Source organism: Micromys minutus (genome assembly GCF_963924665.1).
Source record: "Micromys minutus genome assembly, chromosome: X".
NCBI classification, from domain to species: Eukaryota; Metazoa; Chordata; class Mammalia; order Rodentia; family Muridae; genus Micromys; species Micromys minutus.
Genome location: NC_137970.1, coordinates 92,196,555 through 92,219,121, shown reverse-complemented (window position 1 = coordinate 92,219,121; position 22,567 = coordinate 92,196,555). Strand labels below are relative to the sequence as shown.

The 22,567-nt window shown below is 40.3% G+C and overlaps 1 protein-coding gene across 1 annotated transcript in view; it reads left to right on the top strand.

The window, feature by feature from the left end:
* The window catches only part of CUL4B (cullin 4B), an 89,307-nt gene that overhangs the window by 28,000 nt on the left and 38,740 nt on the right, over positions 1–22,567 (top strand). The window lies entirely within an intron of this gene.

Genomic DNA, 22,567 nt, shown 5'->3' with positions numbered 1-22,567 from the left:
TCTTCAGACACACCAGAAGATCTGATCCCATTACAGATGGTTATGAGCCATCATGTGGTTACTGGGAACTGAACTCAGTACCTTAGGAAAAGTAATCAGTGATCTTAACCACTGAGCCATCTCTCCAGCCCTGGATAATTTTTTAACCATTTTAAAAAAATTATGCTTCTTGGGAGTTGTTAAAAAATGACATCCTGGGGCTGGAGAGATGGCTTAGTGGTTAAGAGCACTGACTGCTCTTCCAGAGGTCCTGAGTTCAAATCCCAGCAACCACGTGGTGGCTCACAGCCATCTGTAATGGGATCTGATGCCCTCTTCTGGCTACAGAACACTGTATGCATAATAAATGAATAAATCTTAAAAAAAAATGACATCCTGGATTTTGTCACTAATGTTAGAAAAAGGATGAAGAGAGTGGGGGGATGGTCCATGGGGGTGTGGTGAGGCCTAGGGGCAAGGGAGATGCTTCTGGGGGACCCATGTTGGGAATCCCTTCCCCCTGAGGGACCAGCCATACTACGGTATAGTACAGAATAGAGTTTATTCAGGTCATGGGAGAGTTAAGAAGGTAATAGAGATGGAGGGGGGAAGAGAGAGAGAAGAAAAGAAAATAAGAGGAATAGAGGAGTAGAGGCCATGAACACGTGGAGAGGGGGAAGGGAAGGGGAAGAGGAGGGGTAAGGACAGGAGAGAAAGAGAGCAAGAGAGAGAGAGTAGGGGGCAAGCAGCCCCTTTTATAGTGTCAGGTCACTGGGGCGGAGTATACCTGGCTATTGCCAGGTAACTGGCTGTTGACAGGTAACTGAGGGGTGGGGTTTACAGAATCCCAACATTTCCCCCTTTTGGTTTAATTTTAAAAGATAAATTAGGGGAGATGGTGGACCAGGAATAGGGTCGTTGTGATCTTTGACTGCTTCACGCTTGTTTTGGGGTGACGTTTCGAAAGAGCCTTGAAAAGTGGGAGCAGGGATGTTGGTCCAGTCTTAGAGTTAGCTGTTTTCCTTGTTGTCCCGGGTCTGCGGAACCATCTGAGGATAGGTCAGAAGGAACAGGTCCAGTAGAAGTGTCTGTGTCTGTGAGAGAAGACTGAAGCATCTGTAGGTTTCTTCTCTGGATCTGTTCTAGATGTCATGAGTGCCTGGACTTGACAGGATGCTGGAACACACATATGTATACATTATAGGGAGAGATTAAGTACATTTGGAAGAAAGAAAAAATTTGCAGGAGTGGTCCTAGTGCTGCAGTTCCTCCCCCTTTTCTTATTGTAAAAAGGAGAAAAAGGGGAGGGGGAGGCCGATGGTGAAAGGAGAATAGAGGCGCCCAGAGTCTCATTGTCTACTTCCTGCTGTCTTGGAGCATTGTAGGGTTGCAGCTGGCTTTCTCCATCGGGGTCCACCTGGCAAATGTTCTCATCAGGCTACTCTATGGACAGTGGCTGGTAATCCTGTAATAGGAACTGATTAATAGTTTGGTTAGAAATATTTTATCTGTTGTTGAAGGAATATAGAAAGAAGATTGATAAGGTTTGGAGCAAATTCTTACAGAACATGTCTCAGATGTCTTAAAACAGTTTGTCATGACATGAAGAGGGATAGAAGAAAGGTATGGAGTCATGGCAACATTAGAGTCAGGGAAGCTGATAAAAGGTGAGGTAAGATTATTAGGCAACATCACGGGGGTCGGGGGCTTTAAGTGGCAATAGTGAGTTTGTTCCAGGGGTTACACATAGCCAGCAGTCTTTAAAGCAGCTGGGTTGGGTGATATCAACTGAGACATATTTTATCTGAATTTTAATAGTATCTACTGGGGACCCTGGTTGGTTTTTACGGTAGAACTTAACAACTGTCTCCCACCTAGGATCCCATGAATCTTATATGTAGAAAAGAGCTGTAGGTGTCTCAAGAATTACCTTAAAAGAGCCCTGGTAGGGTCTAGGTATTGGATGAAAACAGGAGTTTTTAATCAGAACAGTAAAAAGAAAACATGTCAGGGAGGGGTGTTAAAGCACTACTCAGTATGTGAGACACAGAAACACTGGATCTATAAGACAAATACCAAAGTCTCTCTAGGGGCAAATATTCTAGTCCTCAATGGAGATATGAACCTTTAAAATATTCCAAACAAATGACTGTGCATTTATACTGTTCAGTTATTTGTAATTGGTAGTTACCATGCCTACCTTGTCTTGATTCTATGGTAATCAACAATCTTCATTTAATAATTTGATATTTTCAAATCAAATCTGTATGAACAATTATGTTTGTCTTTATAAATTAACAATTTGGGCTCTTTTGCTCTTGCTCTCCTGCCCTTCCCCCTCCTCTTCCCCTTTCCTTACCCCTCTCTCTCCAGGTGCTCATGGCCGGCCTCTACTCTATTCCTCTCTCTCTCTGCCGCTACTACCCCCTTAACTCCCCCATGACTTGAATAAACTCTATTCTGTACTAAAAAAATTAACAATTTAGTATTCCGGTTTACACATCAGGCTTTTGTGAACATTTTTAGCATGTAGCTGCATTACTAACATCAGTCAACACTGAAGCATTTGGAATCCTGAGTTTATAAACATGCAAAACTGAAGCTAAGCCATCCATGGTAGCCCCCAGGTATAGTCCTAGCAGTAGCAAAGCATGGAAGTCAAGGTAGGAAGGGAGAGAGTTCAATGGCAATTTGGCTACAAAATAAAACTGTCTCAGAAAAAAAAAAAAAAAAAAAGTTGAGGAGCTTCTTGCCAAGTATTATTCTTCTCCTATCAATTCTCACACTGCTCTAAGGCTTTACTGTCACTCCCCAGCCTAGCAAAACAATACATCACATGTCACTAAACCAGGAAAAGATAAACATTCATTGTTTCTACCGAATGCATATTATTTTTGCATCCATCATCAAGCCATCAGGGTAGTCTGTATCTGGCAACATTGTGTATAAGTATATGCAAATGCTTATGGTAACTAGTGGTATTTCAATGCATGCTATCAAACCTCTAAAAGAATTAAGTACTGACAAAAAATATTCATATAGTGTTATGCCAAAATGCTTTTAAAATCTGTATATGTATTCCTCTTTTTTAAAAAAATAAAGTTGTAAGAGAGAAAATAAAATAAAATAGGGAAAAGGAAGGAAAAAAAAATAAATCTATAAGCAAATCAGAGTTAATTTATTGGACAAAGACATTAGTAATAAATTAGCGAGATGTGGTAACACATGCCTTTAATTCTAGCACTTGGGTGAGAGGCAGGCAGATACCCAAGTTTGGGGCCAGCCTGTTCTACAAAGCAAGTTCAAAAACAGCCAAGGCTACACAGAGAAACACTGTCTTGAACAAACTTTTCTTGAACTTTTTGTTTGAAAATCTACTAATGGATCTGGAGAGATGTTTCCCCAGTTAAGTCGACTGGCTGCTTTTCCAAGGCACCTGGGTTTGATTCACAGAACACAATCATCTATAACTCCAGTCCTGGGAGTTCCAATGCCCTATTCTGGCCTGAATGGTATGTGTGCAGGCAAAATACCCATACATATAAGACATGCGTGTATAATTATATCAAATAATATATAATTTGATATTAAATATATAAAATAATAATTTAAAATACTAATTTTACTTATTTTAAAGTGTTATACCAAAAACTGATATTACTATAAATAATAACTTTTCTTGCTTTATAAAGTCAGTTTCTTGCTCAAGCTGGTAACATGTATTGCCAGTGCTCAGTTGATGGCATTTTTGCTTTGTTTTAGATTTGTGTTTTGGGGGAATGGAATACAAGTTATTGTGCATGCTAGGCAAAGCACTCCACGACGGAGCTACATTCTCATTCCTCTTTATCTAGGTTTTTGTTTTGTTTTGTTTTTAATTTTGATATAGAGTCTCACTAAATTGCCCAGGCTGGCCTTGAAATTTCTCTCAACTCCCAGAGTCTCTGAATTTATAAGCTTATGGTATCAGAATCAGACCGGGAGTAGTAGTTGTTGCTTGATCACTTCTAGATTTTTAAAAATTGTTCTTTTGTGTTTTTTTTTTTTTTTTTTTTTTTTTTTTTTTTTTTGAGGCAGAGCCTTACTCCATAGGCTGGCCTGAAAATTCATTAAGCTCAGGCTGACCCCAAACATGACAGTCCTCCTGCTCAGTCTTTCAAGTAACCAGGCATCAAACACCACATAATTCAGCGCTACAGCACATACCTAGTATGTGTTAGGAAAAGGATGAAGGGGGGGATATGGCCCATGAGGGAAGGCAAGGCCTGGAGTCAAGGTGTAAGCCTCTGGGGGATCCATGTTGGGAATCCCTTCCCCTTAAGGGACCAGCCATATGACAGTAGAGAATAGAGTTTATTCAGGGCATGGGGAAGTTAACAGGGTAGTAGAGGCAGAGAGAGAGAGAGAGAGAGAAGAGAGGAATAGAGAAGTAGAAGAGTAGAGGCCTACCATGGGCACATGGAGAGAGGGGAGGGAAGGGAAGGGGAAGAGGAGGGGCAAAGACAGGAGGGCAGGGGCAGAGCATACTTGGCTATTGCCAGGTAACTGAGGGGTGGGGTTTACAGAATCCCAACAGTATGTGCTGTGTGTCATGCTCTCTCCCTCACTCCCTTCTTTCTGCCTGTGCCCCCCCCCTTTCACACACACACACAAACACACACACACACAGAGGGGGGGGGGAGAATCATTAGTTACTAAACTGTGCTTGAAAGATTCCTTGCTTTCTTTCTTCTGTCATTGCTCCCTCTATCTGATATAGATATAGGTTCTATGTATTACCACAGAAAATAAAAATAACAAAACATTGTTATATATAGTATTATTAAATGGATTCTATTTTAAATTGTGAGTGTGTGTGTACCCATGAGCACACCACAGTGCATACCTGGGCAGAGGGCAGTTGTAGGAATCAGATCTCCCTTCTACCATTGGGACCTGGGAATCAAACTCATATGGTTAGGCTTATCTTAAGCATCTCTGCCTGTTGCACCATCTTGCTGGCCCAGAACTCATCTTTAAATAAATCATTATTATAGTGATTCAATGCCACAAAAGAGATATTTCAAAATTATCCTCTTCAAAAATTAAAAATTGAGGGGCTGAAGAGATGACTCAGCAGTTAACAGCCCTGACTGCTCTTCCAAAGGTCCTGAGTACCCACAATTCCCAGCACCCACATGGTGGCTCACAACCTTCTGTAATGGTATCTGATGTCCTCTTCTGGTATGTCTGAAGAGAGCAGCAGTGTACAGGCATTCATAAAATAAATAAATAATTTTTTCAATTAAAAATTGTGCTGGTGGTGCTTTAATCTCAGCACTCTGGAGGTAGAGACAGGTGGCTCACTTTCTGAGTTCAAGGCCACTCTAATCTACAGAGACAGTTCCAGGACTGCCAAGGTTACTCAGAGAAATTGTCTTGGAAAAAAATGTAAAGTAATGATAACTCATCCCTGTAAGCTGGACACTGGAGAGGTAGAAGGAGGAGTATTAGAAGGCTAAGACTAGCCTAACCTAACTAAATGAGACTGTCTCAAAAATACAAAATATAAAAATAAAACAGGAACTCTCAGGCCAGATTGGGTGGTAAAGATCTGTAATCCCAGCACTCAGAAGATGAAGCCTTTCAAGTTCAAGGCCAGTCTAGGTAATTCTTAACCTATAAAAAAGTAGGTTTCATTTATTCATGTCATACACAGTTATGAAGTATTTTATGCTTTTGATATACATGATCTCTGTCCTACAATCTATAAATAAATATTCTCTGCATCTTATTTTACAAGAATCCAAGTGTCCGCATGGGCAGGACATAATTCCCAAGCCAGTCATGTGTTTTACTAAAAGTTGTAGTGTAATAAGCATTAAAGATGCCACAGTTTGTGTTTGCCCACTTAGAATTTTCAAAGTGTTTTACAGTGTCATCATGATGCAAGGCTCTGAAGTGCAACCCAGGGAAGCATTTTACAAGCAATGAGAACAGCACCCAAACCCTTTACAGGGTCTAGAAAGAAGGGTTTTCTTAGGAGATAGAACACAAGTTTAAACATTGAGGAAGCTGCTTTTACTACAAGGGGGAATTGGGCAACTGCCAGACCCTTGCCAGGCCTCCTGTCTCTCAGAATCTGTAGCCTGTGAAGTCTCCTCTTTGGCTCATATTTCCCACAAACTGCCTCCCAGCCTTCTATTCCTTCTACTTTTGAGGCAGCTGCAGCCTGCCTTTTTATCCCCTACTAGATCAAAACACACCTAAGAATCCTAACAGTCCTCCTGTGCCCCCCACCAACTCTAAAAAGCTTAAGAGAGAAAGTGCTTTAGTATATCTTATCCACATCTTCCTGTGCCAAGCAATGTATGTAATGTAAATGAGATAAACAGTTCCCACCTGCAGTCTCAAGCACAATTACATTTGGAGACTGGAGAAAGTGCCTATCAGAAGACTATCAGGTCTCACCAAACAGCCAGACTGGTGATAAGCCAAACTCAATGTGCCTCATTCACACCCCTGCTGTCTTCTATCATTGCCAAACATGAAAGGACCCAGTTTGACTTGTTGGGGCTGTGAGCATACTGCTCCCCTGTCCTCTTTCACTTAGAGGATTTCATACAATGCATTTTGATCATATTCACTCCCAAGTCCTTCCCCACACTCTTCCCAGATTCATAACTTCCTCCATTTCCACCCACCCCTGCCACTTTCCAGTCCTCTTTTATTTTTTTTTAATAATTAGTTAACTCTGATTTGTGCTGCCTGTACTCTTGTGGGTGTAGGGCCATCCACTGGAGCATGGTTGATGTATCAGACAGAGGTCACACCCATAAAGAAAACTGGCTCTTTCTCACCCAGAAGCTATCAACTGTTAATAGGTCTCAGTTAGGGATGAATCAATTACAGATGCTGTGAGTTCCTGAATTCAGTAGTTTTGTCAGGTCCAGAAGACATGGTTTTGCTCCAGTACTCCCCAACCTCTAGTTCCTACAATCTTTCTGACCCCTCTTTTCATTATGTTCATTGAGCCTTCTAGAAAGGGGTCTAATATATATGTCCCATTTGTAGCTGAGCACATCGCTGATCTGTATTTTCTACACATAGAGGTAAAACACAAAACACCAGTGTACATAAAGTTAAAAAATAATTTCAAAAAGGAAGGAATTTTGATTCAACATGACTCAGTAGCTGATGTTGGTTCAAATTTCAAGAGTCTGACCACAAGTAATTCATTTTAGGCATTGTTTTTCAAGACCCGGTTTCTCTGTGTAGCCCTGGCTGTCCTGGAATTCACTCTGTAGACCAAGCTGATCTCTCTCAAACTTACAAAGATCTGCCTTCCTCTGCCTATGGAGTACTGGGATTAAAAGCATGTGCCACCACTGTCCTGTTATTTTAGGCATTTTTCTAAGCACAGTTTCCTGGTGATAATTAACTCAATCCCATGTGCCCAGCAAAACGTAAAACATGATTGATTACCTTGAAACTCTTAGTAAAGTACTCATGACATATTTCATAAAGATTGGTTCCATAGATTCACTGAGAAAGCAGGCTCAAGATAAACAAGCACATGATAAGGGTCTGGGGGGGGGGCTAATGCTATAGATTGGCTGAGACAAACAAACTAAGATAAAGGCCCCTGGGACCGAGTGAGGCCTGGCCACACAGATCCGCACAAAGGTCACCAGGCTTCTGGGAAGAAAACAGGTTTTACAGCTCTCTCTTTGAAGAGACAGCCCTGCGTGCTTAACATTCCTGGTTCCCTAGTGCTTTTCTGTGAGCACAAGGAGCTCCATGTGTCCAACAGAGGACTAAAGAAGACATTTCATATGATGCTGTGTTAGTTAAGACTTGTTCCTCTTCTTCCTTGTTCTCTCTTTCCCATTACTTAATTGCTCTGTCCTTCTTTCTTGCTCTCAAATCCCATTTCTACCTTCACTGCCAGAAGCTTCTGGTAGACTGCAGAGGGACTGCAGTGTTAGAGCATTTGGCTAGCACACAGAAAGCCCTGTGCTCAATCTTCAGTACCGCATTATGTTTAAAGGTGCATGCTGATGCATTCCTGGAATGTATCAGCACTTGAGAGGTAGAGACAGGAGGATTACATGATTGATGCCAACATAAAGATGTCACTAGTGTCCTAGATACAAAATGCATACATACATGCATGCATATAGACCCAGAAACAACAAAATCCCACCAAACCTTTACAACTGAAAAGAGGCACATAGGTGTCTAATATTTTTAGACTGCTGCAAGAACTAATGGCATTTTTTATTTGCTATTTTCCTTTAAATGAATTCTAAAGTTTAGTTACCTCATGAACATAAAAAAAAGAAATCTCACAGTCATTCTCAACTATACACCAAATTCTAGGCCAACCTAGGCTATATGAGACCTGGTTTCAAAACAAACAAGCAAACAAACAAACAAAATATGAGCCCAGTTTGATCTCAGGGCCTCGTATGACAGAAAGAGATGACTCCTACAAGTTGTCCTCTGAGCCCCACGCACACACCATGGCAGTGTTTGCACACATACATACACTTCCACACACCCCCACTTCTCTCCTTCTCCGTAACAGTACTTCTCCATAACCCTACACTTCTTACTCTCTAAAACTCTACCTCTTCAACTGCCCCGAATAACGTATCCCTTGAAACTGAGATGGAAATCTCTAGATGGAAAATTCAATCCCTATTATAAAGCTAGTAATATACATATATTCACCTGTCCCTACTGCTGAAATGAAAACTATCCCCCTTGCAGACTGGGTGACTATCTACATTCCAAACACCAGTCATGGTTTCGTCTCCTCAGTAGCATTCTTCAGCTTATTAGTACCTCTTTTTTGCATTTTATTTTTTCTTGTTTTATTTTGGAAGCAGGGTCTGTCCATATTACCCTGGCTGGCTTCGAACTCAAAGAAATCCTGCTGCCTCTACCTTCCCAAGTACTGGGAGTTACATGCAACTGCCACCAAACATGTGCTACTGCACCCTGTCTCTCTTTTGTATTTTCTTTTTTTTTTCTTTGTTTGTGGGTGTGTGGAAGTGTATGGATGTGGACAAACACTGCCATGGTGTGTGAGTGAGGCTCTGAGGACATGTAGGAGTCAGTTCTTCCTACACATGAGGCCCTGGGATCAAACTTACTCAGGTTACCAGGCTAGGCCACAGGCACTTTTACAGACTGAGCCAACTCACTGGCTCTTCTGATTGTTTGTTAAATCTCTCTACTGGTTTTTTTCTTTTGCATTTTTCAAAGAAAATTGTAGCAATTTCCACAGTGCAAACACAAAGGTATAATGACAATAATAGTAGCTCACATCTCTGGCTGGAGATGTGGCTTAGTAATAAAGCTCTTGCTTAAAATGAACAAAGCCCTGGGCTGTATACTCCATGCTCCATACCAAAAACCAAACTAAAGCAAACAGCTAGTGTTTTTGTAGGAGCTGCCCTACATGAGGTACTATTTGTTCCAAGTTATTTCATGTATTAGCTCACTTTATCTGCAGGGAAGATAGTAATTATCATTTTCACTTTGTGGGTAAAGAAACAGAAGAAATGGAGGTTAAGAGACGGTTCAGTTTTCCCCAGCAAGGAGTTTCCAGAACCTGGCTTTGAACACAAGTAGCTATAACTTGGTCTTATCTAAATCATATTGAAACTATACCCCCTTTCCACCCATGCCCTGACTTGTAAAGCATGGCTGCAATCCTACCAGTCTGGAGGCTGAAGCAGAAGGGTTGTAAATTCTAGGCCAACCTGGCTTATATAATGAGAATAATACCACACAAATGAGATCATACCGAACATGTTATTTTCCTTTTTAAAAAAGTCCTTTAAAGCTTTGAGATTATAATATTAATTACATCATTTCCCCCTTACATTCACTCCTTCCAAATTCTCCCACATACCCTTTCTTTTGCTTTAATTATACATATGTGTATTATATTTTCTAAATATATAATGTAAAGACTGCTCAGACTGTATAAAATCACTTGTATGTGTTTTCAAGGTTGACCATTTAGTATTGGATAACTAATGGGTGCCCTTTGTCCTAGAGACTACTTCTCCTGATCTCAGCATTCCTTAGTTGCCCCTTGTCCTTTGTGTAGGGTTTTGGCCTTAGAAGATTTACTCCCATCCACATTAGCATGTCCTTTGTTGTTTTCTTTGTCCAGCTCAGGTTTAAGCAGCCATGTTGGTAAGACTTCATGAGTGTAGCTTCTGATAACTCTAAGAAACACAGTCTCACAGAAAACTCTGTGCCCCTCTGGCTCTTACAATCTTTCCTTCCCCTCTTCCCCAGTGATCCCTGAGCCTTAGGTATAGGACTTGTGTTATAGAGGTATCAGTTGGGACTGGATTCTAAAACTCGGGAAAAAATGAAGTTTTCAGGTAAATGAAGAAACTAGAAAAGATTATTGAGTGAGGTAACCCAGACCTAGAAAAACAAACATTTAGTTTCTCTCCTCTCAGGTTCCTAGCTCCTAACCTTCAGATGCGATGATACAACCTGTACAGATTAAAAACGAACCTGCAGGAAACAAGGAAAGTAAAAATGAATCATGGGGGTGGTGGCAGTAGAGAGAGGAAGAGCAGGATACAAGTGATTTGAAGGGGGAAAATGGAAAATCGGGGTGCTAATTAAGGAGGAAGAGGAAAATAAACACAGAAGAAAGGTGATAAAATAGCCATATGAAACCATACAATTAACTGTCTACCTTAAAAAACATAATACACATGAGTCTGTGTATAAATATACATATGTAGTTTAAATAAAGACCTTTTAACAAAAACCACAACAGCAGATCTGAGAAGGCTTCTTTTGAGTTGTTGGGCAAGGCTGCCAATGAGATTTCCCAAACATTATACATTATTGTTAATTTTTTTTCACTCCATGGGTAAAATTCATCTTGGTGATTTCTTTTCATGTCAGATAAGAGAAAGAAAACAAATGGATCAGATTTCCTTGCTTTGGGTGGCTAGAGGGCATTCCATAATAGGTGTGAGACACTACTTAACCAGTTCTCACACCTTCATTGTCATCTCCCCCATCCTCCTCCCATTTCACCTCTCCTTCCTCTTCTTCTCCTTCTTTCTCCTATTCTTTTTCTCCTTTTTCTCCTGTTCTTATTTTGATTTGCTTGCTTGGTTGTTTTGAGATAGGTTCTAATCTCAGGCTGGCCTTGAATTTATAAAGTTGCCAACGAAGGCATTGAACTCTTGATATCTTTTTGCAGTTCTCCAACTCTTACATTAATGTATTTTTCTTTTGTTTGATCAAAAGGATATTATTTTGTCTCACACCTTTTTAAGGTCCATATTATAGTGTTCTGTTTTGTTTTGTGCACCCTCCCCCCCACCTGGTTTTCTTTACATTTTATTTTCTTTACATTTTATTAGCTAGCTGCTTATAGTATAGATCCTGGAACTGCCTCATTCCCTCCCCTCCCTTTCTCCTATCATGGGGTCAAACCTACCCAGAAGCCACTGCATTTACTTCCTGGACCCCTCAGAAGTCCTACTGCAATGGAGGACTGTGTTCCCTCTGTTGCTCTAACTGCCATTCGAGGTACCAAAGCTGGGATTCATAGCACTTAACTTCTGCTGTGATATTGTCCAGCTCTTTCCCCACGTGGCTGGAATCTCCCCTGGCTCCTATTTGACAAGCACCGTGCCCAGAAATTTAAAGACCACATTGTATCCATCTAGCAAGGCCAGTTCCTCCTTCATGATATTCTTTCCTTTTAACTGTGTCTCAAGCTTCAGCCTCCCAGACATGGGTTTACTCAGGTCCTACTGCAATTGTTGGTGTTTTGCTGCTTCTCCCTGGAGTTTCTTCTAGATCATCTCAGCATGGTGAAAATCAAAGGCTCCAGTATAGGGGTTGCTGGGTCTCAAGCTCTGAAGGATACCTGAACTCCCCTTTTTGGCCCACTTCATGGTCTTCCCTCCATATTAACAAATCCTTTATTACTGTTCTCAAAGGGAGGAAGTCTTTATTTTGGCTCCCTATTGCAGAAGCTTTCAGCCCATTGTGGAAAAGAGTGAGGAAGCAGCTCGTGTAGTGGAGGCTGTTCCCAAAGACCATCAGGAAGCAGACAACAGGGAAGGAGCCAGGAACAAAATCCTGCAAAGATCTTTCCTAGTGACCTACTTACTAAGTCACTGGGAACTTAACTATAATGAGTTAGGCCCCTCAGCCTACAAGTTCTATTTTTTTAATATGCTTTTATAAAAGCCTTACTATGCAGCCTGGGACTCCCTATGCTGAATTCACAGAAGTCTGCCTGCCTCTGCTTCTGGAGCACTGGAATTCAAGGCATGCACTACCTTTAGTAGCCATAGTTCTGTTTTTGGTTTTGGTTTTTAATGCATGCTCTCACATGTTTGTATTGGTGTAGGTGTGGCATGTGCACATGTATGATTATGTGTCTGGAAGCCAAAGGACAACCTTAAATGTCATTCTCAAAAATATTGTCCAACTCTTTTAAGGTTCTTTCATTGGACTGAAGCTTACCAATTCTGTTCAACTGGATGGCCAGAGAGTCCTAGGGAATCCTCCTGTCTCCAGTCCCTGCACTGGGATTATGGGCTCATGTATCACCACACACATAAGCATCCTCTTGTCAGTTCTGAGGCTCAGACTCAAAACTTCATATATGTTAAGGAAACCACCTTATGAACTGAGCTATCTACCTAGACCCTGTTTTTGTCCTTCTAAGCTACTGCACTCATACTAGCTACATTTGGAAGCAAGCACTTTCCTTTTGTTACTAGTGTTTTAGCATTCTCTATGTATAATAATAGATTAATTATGCTATTTTTATTTGGGTATACAATGTATTTTGAGCATATTCATCCACTACCACCCTCTCTTCTTCCACTCACACTCCTGCTAAACCCCATCCTCTTCTCAGCTGGTCCCTTTACTTCCAGGTTTGCTTTTTACTTTTCTGTTTTGTTTGGTGAACTAGTGAGTTTAATTAATCTTATTTACAGGACCAAGAGGTGTTCTTTACAGGAACATAGTCAACTTACCAGTAGCTATGCCACTAAAGATAATCTCTTCCCGTTCTCGAGCAACTGTTAACTGCTTATAGATCCTCAGGAAGGGTTGGGCCTAGTGATCTCCTCCCACAGCCAACTGTTAACTATCTATAAATCATTAGAAAGGGATGGAGCCTTGTGAGTTCTCCACCCCCTGAAAGATTGGTGACAGACCTGATCTTATCTAGGTTTTATTCACATAATCACATTTGCTGGGAGATAGAGTGTGGTAGCATGTCCTTGGCAGAAGGTAAAGATCCACAGTTTCCCAGCCCTTCCTCTTTCTGGTTCTTAGATTGTCTCTTCCTCCTGAGACAGTACTTGAGCCTTGGAGCACAGAACAGATGTTTCATTTAGGGCTGAGTAAAAGTAATTGTTTAGTTATATGCAGGCATCTTTTGTTCTTTGTGGCTATTCATTCCGAGATTTTATTTTGTCTAAATTTGTTCAAGTAATTTTCTCTTGTAGGTTTTTATTTACTTATTGACTTTTTGAAGCAGAATCTCACTATATAACTCTAGTTGTCCTGGAACTCTAAATGTAGACCAGGCTGGCCTTGAACTCACACAGATTCACCTACCTCTACTTCCCTAGTACTGGGCTTAAAGGTTTCTTGCCAGTTTTAGACTGGATTCTTCATTCTCTCTTATCAATATTATTGATATTCCTCTCCAAATTATTGAAACAGGGTCTTATCCTTTACCATAGTTTTCCTGTAACTTACTAAGTGGCCAAGGCTGGACTTAAACTCACAGAGATCAACCTACCTCTGCTCTGAAGTGCTGTAACTAAAGGCGTGTACTACCATGCCTGGTTCATTATTACTTTTGACACAGTTAAACTAATTATCTGTTCCTGTCCTTTTCCCCTAGAGCCCTCTGTCACTGAGTCAGATTGTCTGCTTCCTGGATACCATATCTTCCTCTTTCTTGTTTTAGTCTCAGAGTTTAGTGGAGTATGTCCTTTGGTTGCTTCCTGAGATATGTGTTAGAGAAAACATATTTATTCTCCCCTAACATTTAATTGATATATTGGCTAAATACAGAATTCTGGGTTGGAAATTAGTTATTATGAATTTTAAGACATGGATCCATTGTCTTTCCTCTTTACTGACTTTTGTTTTTTACAAGTTCAGTGTTGATCTTTTTTTTTAAAACGACTTTATTTTACAAAACAAAGATAAATGTACAATTTTAAACATTTTTTGCTTAAAATTATACATTTTTGTCAGTACTGTTTTTTCAGACATTGAAATAATTTTTACATAAAACCATGTGAATATATTTTTTTAGTCAGTACTTGATTTTTTTCAAGGGCTTGACAGTATACGTTGAAAACCTAATAGTTACAATAAGCGTAAAGTACATGCAAAACAAAACGCAATATGGAAATAGTCAAAGTCTTCTTGTTTTGTAAATATATGTATATTTTTTTGTTTTCTTTATTTCTTGGACTTCATACAGTCTGTGAGTTGTTTCTGGGGGAGTGCAAGCCTCTGGGGTTAGCATCCCACTATCAGTGACTGCATATTATGTCTGTTCTTTTGTGACTGGGTTATCTCACTCAGGATGATATTCTCTAGATGCAGCCATTTTCTTAAGAATTGGTTAAGTCATTGTTTCTGGTGGCTGAGTAGTATTCCATTGTGTATATGTACCACAATTTTTGTATCCATTCATCTTCTGAAGGACATCTGGGTTCCTTCCAGCTTCTGGCTATTATAAATAGAGCCGCTATGAACATTGTGGTGCATATATCTTTGTTGTGTATTAAAGTGTCTCTGGGGTATATGCCCAGAAGTGGAATAGCTGGGTCTTCAGTGTTGATCTTATACCCACCTGATCTTTTGTATGAAAGCTCTTTCCTGTTTCCCCCTTTAGAAGCATTTTAAGGTCTCTTATTCAACTCTATTATTCTGAAATTTAACAGTGTTGTGACTTTATGGAAGTGTTTCATGCTTTATGAATACAATGTTTCTCATTGAAATCTGAGAGGAAAATTAATCTATGGGCAGATACATATGAATTTAGAGAAAGTAAAACTTTGTCCATTTTGCAGAATAATAAATAGTATGTTCTCCTCTGGGATCTGTAAGCTTCCTAATCATGGATTCTTGACTAGATTTACAGTACAACAAATGTGGTTCCCTATGGAGTGCTCTTAAATCCAGTCAGAAAGGACTTGGTTATTGTCATAAACACTGTGATACTAGTTCAAACATAGGCAAGATAAATTTTTATTTAGTTATCAGTAGTTGTTTTTCTGAAATAGTCCTGTAATACAGAGAAAAATATTTAGTGTGTGTGTGTGTGTGTGTGTGTGTGTGTGTGTATTCGTGTGTATTAATATGTATGTATGTAGGTACACATGTGTGTGCATGTGTAAGCCAAGAGTCTATATGCTGTCTAGTTTTCTGTCAATATGGCATGAGCCAGAGTTATCTGGAAAGAGGAATCTTAAATGGGAAAATTATTCCATCCACACTTCCCATAGTAGTCTGCAGGGTATTTTCTTGATTAATAATTGATATTGGTTGGTCCCGTCCATGGGGAGTGGTTGAGGGTGGTGCATCGTAGTACCACCCTTGGTAAGGTGGTCCTAGGTTATATAAGAAAGCAAGCTAAGGGGCTGGAGAGATGACTCAGTAGTTAAGAACACTGACTGTTCTTCCAGAGGTCCTGAGTTCAATTCCCAGCAACCACATGGTGGTTCACAACCATCTGTAATGGGATCTGATGCCCTCTTCTGGTGTGTCTGAAGACAGCTACAGTGTACTCATATATAATAAATAAATAAATAAATAAATAAATAAATAAATAAATAAATATTTTTTTAAAAACAAGTTAGGCAAGCCATTGGGGAGCAAGCCAGTAAGCAGCACTCCACCATGGCTTCTGTTTCAGTTCCCACTTCGAGGTTCCTGTCTTGAATTCCTACTCTGACTTCCCTCAGTGACAGACTGTTACCTAGAAGTGTAAGGTGAAATAAATATTTTGTTCCCCAAGTCCCTATTGATCATAGTGTTCATCACAGCAATAGAAATCCTATTGGGACTAAGGGTCTGTACCACCACCACCCTGCCCATAAGGCACTTTTATTCATGATATCTTACCACAAGAATGAAAAGTAATTGATGCAAAATATTAATAGGTTCCACTATGGTATTTTCATAATTACTATATAGTAAACTTTGAGTGTATCCACTCCCTTATCTCTTCCTTCCCTCCCATTCCTACTGATCCCCTTTCTCTTTCCAACTAACCATTCCCTTTTCTATATTCATGTCCTTTTTTGTTTGTTTGGCTGGTTGGTTTTGCTTTGTTTTGTTTTTGAGACAGGATCTCACTATATAGCTCTGGCTGTCTTGGAACTCAAAATATAGACCAGGGTATCCTCAAATTCAGAGAGATCTGCCTGCCTTCTCCTGTTCCTCCTAGATGGCACGATTAAAGGTATGTGCCACTATGCCCAGCCTTATGTCTTTTTTATGACTCAGACCTAAGAAGTTTAATTAGGATTGCTTACAAGGGCATGGTGATAGGCTATTCACAGGAACAGGAACAGCTTAGTGCTATGCCGCTGAAGAACATCTCTCTCCCAGTATACATTAACTGTCAATGGCTACACAGAGAAAGATGAAAGGAACATCATGAACCCTTCTCCAATATTCACTTATTTTTTTAGTCTACTTTTAAAACTTTTGATAAGTAACACGAAGAAATGAACAAATGACAAGTATACTGTTCAATTAATTGTTACAAACAAGACTAGCTATATAATGAGCATTCAAATGTCTCTGGTTCAGTTTCTACAAGTAATAAACTTCTTTTGCTGGAACAATATACATAAAGAACTTAGGAGCCTGGAACTTAGGAGGCAGAGTCCAGCAGATCTCTGAGTTTGGGGCCACCTTGGCCTACAGAGTGAGTTCCAGGACAGCCAAGGATACATAGGGAAACCCTATCTCAGAAAAAAAAACCCAACAAATCAATCAAACAAACATAAAAACAAGAACAAAAATCCAAAACACATAGGCAGAGTCAATAGCATATGACGAATGTTTTACTACTGGTGCTTGTTAATCTCATCATGTCATCTAACTTTGTAAATAGTACTTTAATTTAAGAGTTGGCTCATGATTTCATGGAAGGCAGAGTTTATGTTCCAGTCTTCCCATTCTCCATTTATTTATGTTTATTTACTTGTTTTCTAAAGCTGTGCTTCACTATGTAGTCTAGCTGCATGCTCAAGGCAATCAATCAGAAGTGTTGGCTTCCAAATATGAGAATAATAAGCATGAACCACTATAAGGAACCTTTTTCTTATGGTTTGGGGTATGGTTTTTGTATTTCACTAGTCTGTTACAATTTGTATTAGGAGGAGGGACAGGGATCAATTCATAGCCTCGAGTACACCAAGAATCTATTCTAATATTGAACCATAACTCCAGTTTAAATTTTAAAGTAAAAAATGCTCTGAGTAGGTGGAAAGGATTTGTTTGTTTGTTTTAATTTTTTTCTAGACAGGGTCTCTCTGTGCAGTCCTGGCTGTCCTGGGCTTGCCTTCTAGACCAGGCTGGCCTCAAACTCACAGAGATCCACCTGCCTCTGCTTCCCATGTGCTGGAATTAAAGGATGCACCACCACTGCCTGGCTAGAAAGTAATTTCTTAAACATAGTAAAGAGTATTAAAGAGTTAGAGTGGAGAGATAGTTCATTGGTTAAGAGTTCTGTGGGCTCTTCCAGAGGACCAGGTTCAATTCCCAGTACCTACATGGTAGCTCACAACAACAGTATCTAACTCCAGCTCCATAGGATTTGACACTCTCACACAAACACCTTCATAAGACATTCACACATACATACAGACAAAACACCAATGCACAAACAATAAGTAAGTAAAAATTCTTAAAATGAGTAGGTGGACAACAGCATTTTCCCAAGTTAGGAGTGGTGGTGCATGCTGATAATTACAGTCAGGAGGCTGAGGCTGAGCAGTAATACCCCAAGTTCAAGGATAGCAAAACTGGAAAAAAGAAAAAGCTGTTTTCCCTAAAATCCAGGAAGAAGAGTGACAGAGATAGATGTTCACTAAGAAAATAAAATGAAATAAAGTATGCCTGCATTTAAAAGAATGAAGAATCCAGGCATGGTGGCACACACTTTGATACCAGCACTCAGGAGGCAGAGGCAGGCAAATCCATGTGAAATCAAGGCCAGCATGGTCCTACAAGTCACAGTCTAGGACAACTAAAGGTACATAGAACAGGTCTGTAAATAAAGAGCAACAATAATAACAAATAAAAGAATGAGGAAGGAGAAGGTAGTTATTTGCAGTGATATTATATGCATCCAAAATCTTAACAAGTGCATTAAATTTTTTTTAAAGTTACAGTTCCAACTCTGCTCAGTCAATTTCTTCACCCCACACCTCACAGCAAGACAACTGTCCCAGGACCGAGTAGCCACAGTATTAAACACAGTATTAAATGCTGCTAGGCATGCTGGGCAGTAGTGGTGGTACACACCATTAGTCCCAGTACACTGGAGGCAGAGGTAGGCAGATCTCTGGGTTTGAGGCTAGCCTGATCTACAGATTGCAGGACAGCCAGGGCTACACAAAGAAATGGTGTCTCTGAAAACCAAAAACCAAAAGAAACAAAAAAACAAACAAACAAAATGCTGTGAGACCTAGTAGTCACTTCAAGTGATGAGAACCAGATTAGAGAAATATCTTTGCATTTTTCTAAATCAGAACAGAGAAGTCCTTTTCTCTCGTGTTTCAATTACTTTTGTTCGTTTTGAAAGGAGGTGTTGTGTAGTCCCCGGGTGTAGCCAAGGCTGACCTTGAATGCCGCTCCTCCTGTGCCTGCCTCCCACATTCTGGCATGCATAATCACACTAGCTTTTTTCTTCAGCTTTTGATCTGTAAATCGAGGCCTAATGGCCACTAGAAACCCAGTTGTATCTATCATAAAGGACGCCTAGAGAATAAAGCTATAGAGAGAAACTGAGAAGAGAGATAAAGAGAGAAGGTAAGAAACAAGATAGTACTTGAGTTTCTGGCTCTAGTTGGAATTGAGGTTTGCCCTGTCTAGATATAGAAGCCAACTGATTTCCTTTTTTTTCTTACGCTTATTCAAATTGGAGTCCTGACACCTGACAAAACAGTCTCAACAAGTTAGTCAGATGTAAGCTATAAGTTAGACATGAGATCAACAGAATCACTCCCCATTTTAAAGGGTATATATTTGGTCTGTGTATATATATATATATATATATATATATATATATATATATATATATATATATATATATATATTTGACTATTATAAAATATCTCCCATTTTAAAATTATTTTATTTTTTACTTATTCACTTTACTTCCCACTCACGGCCCCCTTCCCAGTTACCCACTCACACAATCCTTCCCTCATCCCCTCTCCCCTTCATTTTTTAAGTTATGAGGAAAACATTTATTTTTTATTTTTTATTGTTTGGTTTTTCAAGACAGGTTTCTCTGTATAGCCCTGGTTGTCCTGAAATTTGTCCTGTAGACCAGTGTAGACCAGGCTGGACTTTTTTTTTTTTTTTTTTTTTGAGTGTTGGGATTAAAGATGTACCAGCCTTATTTTTTTGTTCTTTACTTTGGTTCAAGTTGAGGGATCAAGTCTGATGCCTGAAAATGTTAAGGTATTAATCTTCCTTTTGTTTTGTTTTCTAACATTTTTTTAAAAAATTTAAAGATATATTCATTTTATTTACATGAGTACACTGTAGCTGTCTTCAGACACATCAGAAGAGGGCATTGGATCCCATCACAAATGGTCATGAGCCACCATTTTGTTGCTGGGAACTGAACTCAGGACCTCTGGAAGAGCAGCCAATGCTTCTAACCACTGGGCCATCTCTCCAGCCTGCCTTCTAACATTTATTATAAAGCATTTTCAGTGCTGAAAAGATTCAATTAGGGTGAGCATATTGATATAACCACGACCATTTCTGCTTATAATTCTATTACTGTGTTGCAATTGCTTTCCATTATTCAAGCAATAAGAGATCATGTATTACATTCTCAAGAATTAAAAGGGTGTTCACGAACCTCTAAAGGCACAGATAAAACTCTGAGAAAATTCTACTCACAAAGGACCAGGCAAGAAGTATGCTAGTAACACTGAGAAATTTAGAGCTGATAAATTTTAGCCAAATGCCATGGAGAAGTTTTATATGCTCCACTAGTAAATGAGCTGGAGGGCCCTAGGCTCCCATTTGTGGAAGTCTGAGACCCAACTGTATCTTCCTCCGTTTTAGTTCTCTTTATAGACCCTATGAGGAGTCTGAGTTCCAGTTCCCTCTAGACTATCAGTGTGTCAATAGAGACCTAGCAGGGAGTAAAAACTTCCATTACTCTTCCGATAGTAACAGAGGCCACCCTTCCTCTCATCTGTCAGTTTAGGAACTTTGAAAAATCACAGAACAGCTCAGTGACCTCTTGGTATCCTTGAGATATTCCTGTTGGAGTGATTTGGGGGACATCTCAAATTATCACATTGTGCTGAGAGTTTTTATGTTTGCCGGCTTTTTGGTTTGGTTTGGTTTTTGAGACAAGGAATATATGTAGCTGATGGCTACAAATACAGTCTGGCCTCAAACTCAACAGCCTTGGGCGTCATCCGAATGCCTTGGGCGCTAGCTTCCCGTGAATGCTGGGATAAAGCCTCCAGCATTCAGTAAGGCGACCAGCTTCATTTTGATTGGCTATGACATCACCCAAGCCCTTTGTTTTTCAGCAACGTGGTCCTGTAGGATTGGTCAGACCTAAAGTCAGTTATCTCAGTCGTTGCAGTTGGTGGGTGGGGTTAGAAGTAAAGTTATCTGTGAGGTCCGTCCTGGTTACAGAAGATGACAGACAACTTCGAGAAGGTCTCTATGATCCTCAAGGTTTGAGAGCTCCGTCGCATGACTATTAGAACAACATTTCTGTTGATCCTTCAGTAACTGTAAGTTAAAAAACCTGAAAGAGTGAAAAATGTTTCCTTTAGAAATTAGAAAGGTGGCCAGATCTAGGGCCTCTTTCGAAAGGTGGCCAGATTTAGGGCCTCTTTAGAAAGGTGGGCCAGATTTAGGGCCTCTTTAGAAAGGTGGGCCAACTTTAGGGCCTCTTTCGAAAGGTGGCCAGATTTAGGGCCTCTTTAGAAAGGTGGGCCAGATTTAGGGTCTCTTTAGAAAGGTGGGCAAGATTTAGGGCCTCTTAAGTGGATCCTGATTTTGAGGTAACCCTTTATTCTCACTTTGTACTAAATGTCATCAAATGTTTAAAAGGGGTATGTTAGAAGTCATAGTCTTATCAGTGATGTGAAGAAGTTAGGGCAAAACTTGTTAGAAGTAACACAGAAACACCCTCAAGTACAGAAGTTTCTTGGTACAGTCAAAAGAATCTTCTGGAAGCTTGAGGGACTGGATAAAGGCCACCATTAGGAGAATAGTTTCAGTTTTGGTTTCAGTTTCAATAAAACCAAATAGGAGAATCTTGGGTTTGGATTCTCATTCCCCAAACTCTTCCTTTGGGAAGGTGGAGACAAGAGGGTATCTGGAGCTTCCTAGCCAGCTGATTGTCTAGCCTAACAAGTGAACTCCAAGTCAGTGAGTGACCCTGTCAGAATAGTAGGGAAGAACTCACTGCGACCTCCCTGACTCTCATTTAATCCTGACAGGCCCCAATTTCCATGGCTCCCCTATCTCTGCTTACCCATTGACCATCCCAGGCCCAGCCCATCCTGCCTGTGTACTCCCTTGTCACACTGCTACACTCTCTCTCCCCCTTCCTCTTCCTCCTTTCTTCTTCTCCCTTTCCCCTCATTATCCCTTAATATTCCTTCCAGTCTCCTCCTTCAATCCTCCCCCCATAGCCTTTCTCTACCCTCCTCCCTCACTATTCCCTCCTCCCTCATTCTCCTCCTTAATTCTCCTCCTCAGTACATTCCTCCCTCACCTTCCTTCTTATCCCCTCCTTATCCTCCTTCCTCAATCCCCCTCCTCCCCATTCTCCCTCAATCTCCCTCCTCCCTAGTCCCCATCCTCCCTTCCCTCCTTTCCCCACTCTTATCATTGTTCCTCACCCTCCCTCCCTCCCTCTCCCCCCATCTCCTCTTAATCATCCTCCCTCACCTACCTCCCCCTCCTTTCTCCCAGCCCTCTTCCATTTTTCCTCCTCCCTTTTCCTACTTAGTCTCCTCCTCCCTCTCTCCCATAGGTTTCCTCTTCTCTCCTCTCCTCTTCTTCCCTCCCTTCTCTCCCTCTTCCCTCCCTTGCCTTCTCAGTAGTCCCACACCCTCTATATTTCTCACTGTATCATCCCCTTCCTCTCTTCATATCCCTCCTATCCTCTTGTTCTTCATTTTATCACAGGGAAACATAATGATCAGATTGCCAAAGTATGAAGACCCTAGAGATAGATGATTTGAGTGGTGTCATTTAATTTTAAGTAAATTTATTTATTTTTAAGCATTCCAGTCAGGAGGTGCTCAAAGCACTGCAATTTAAAATA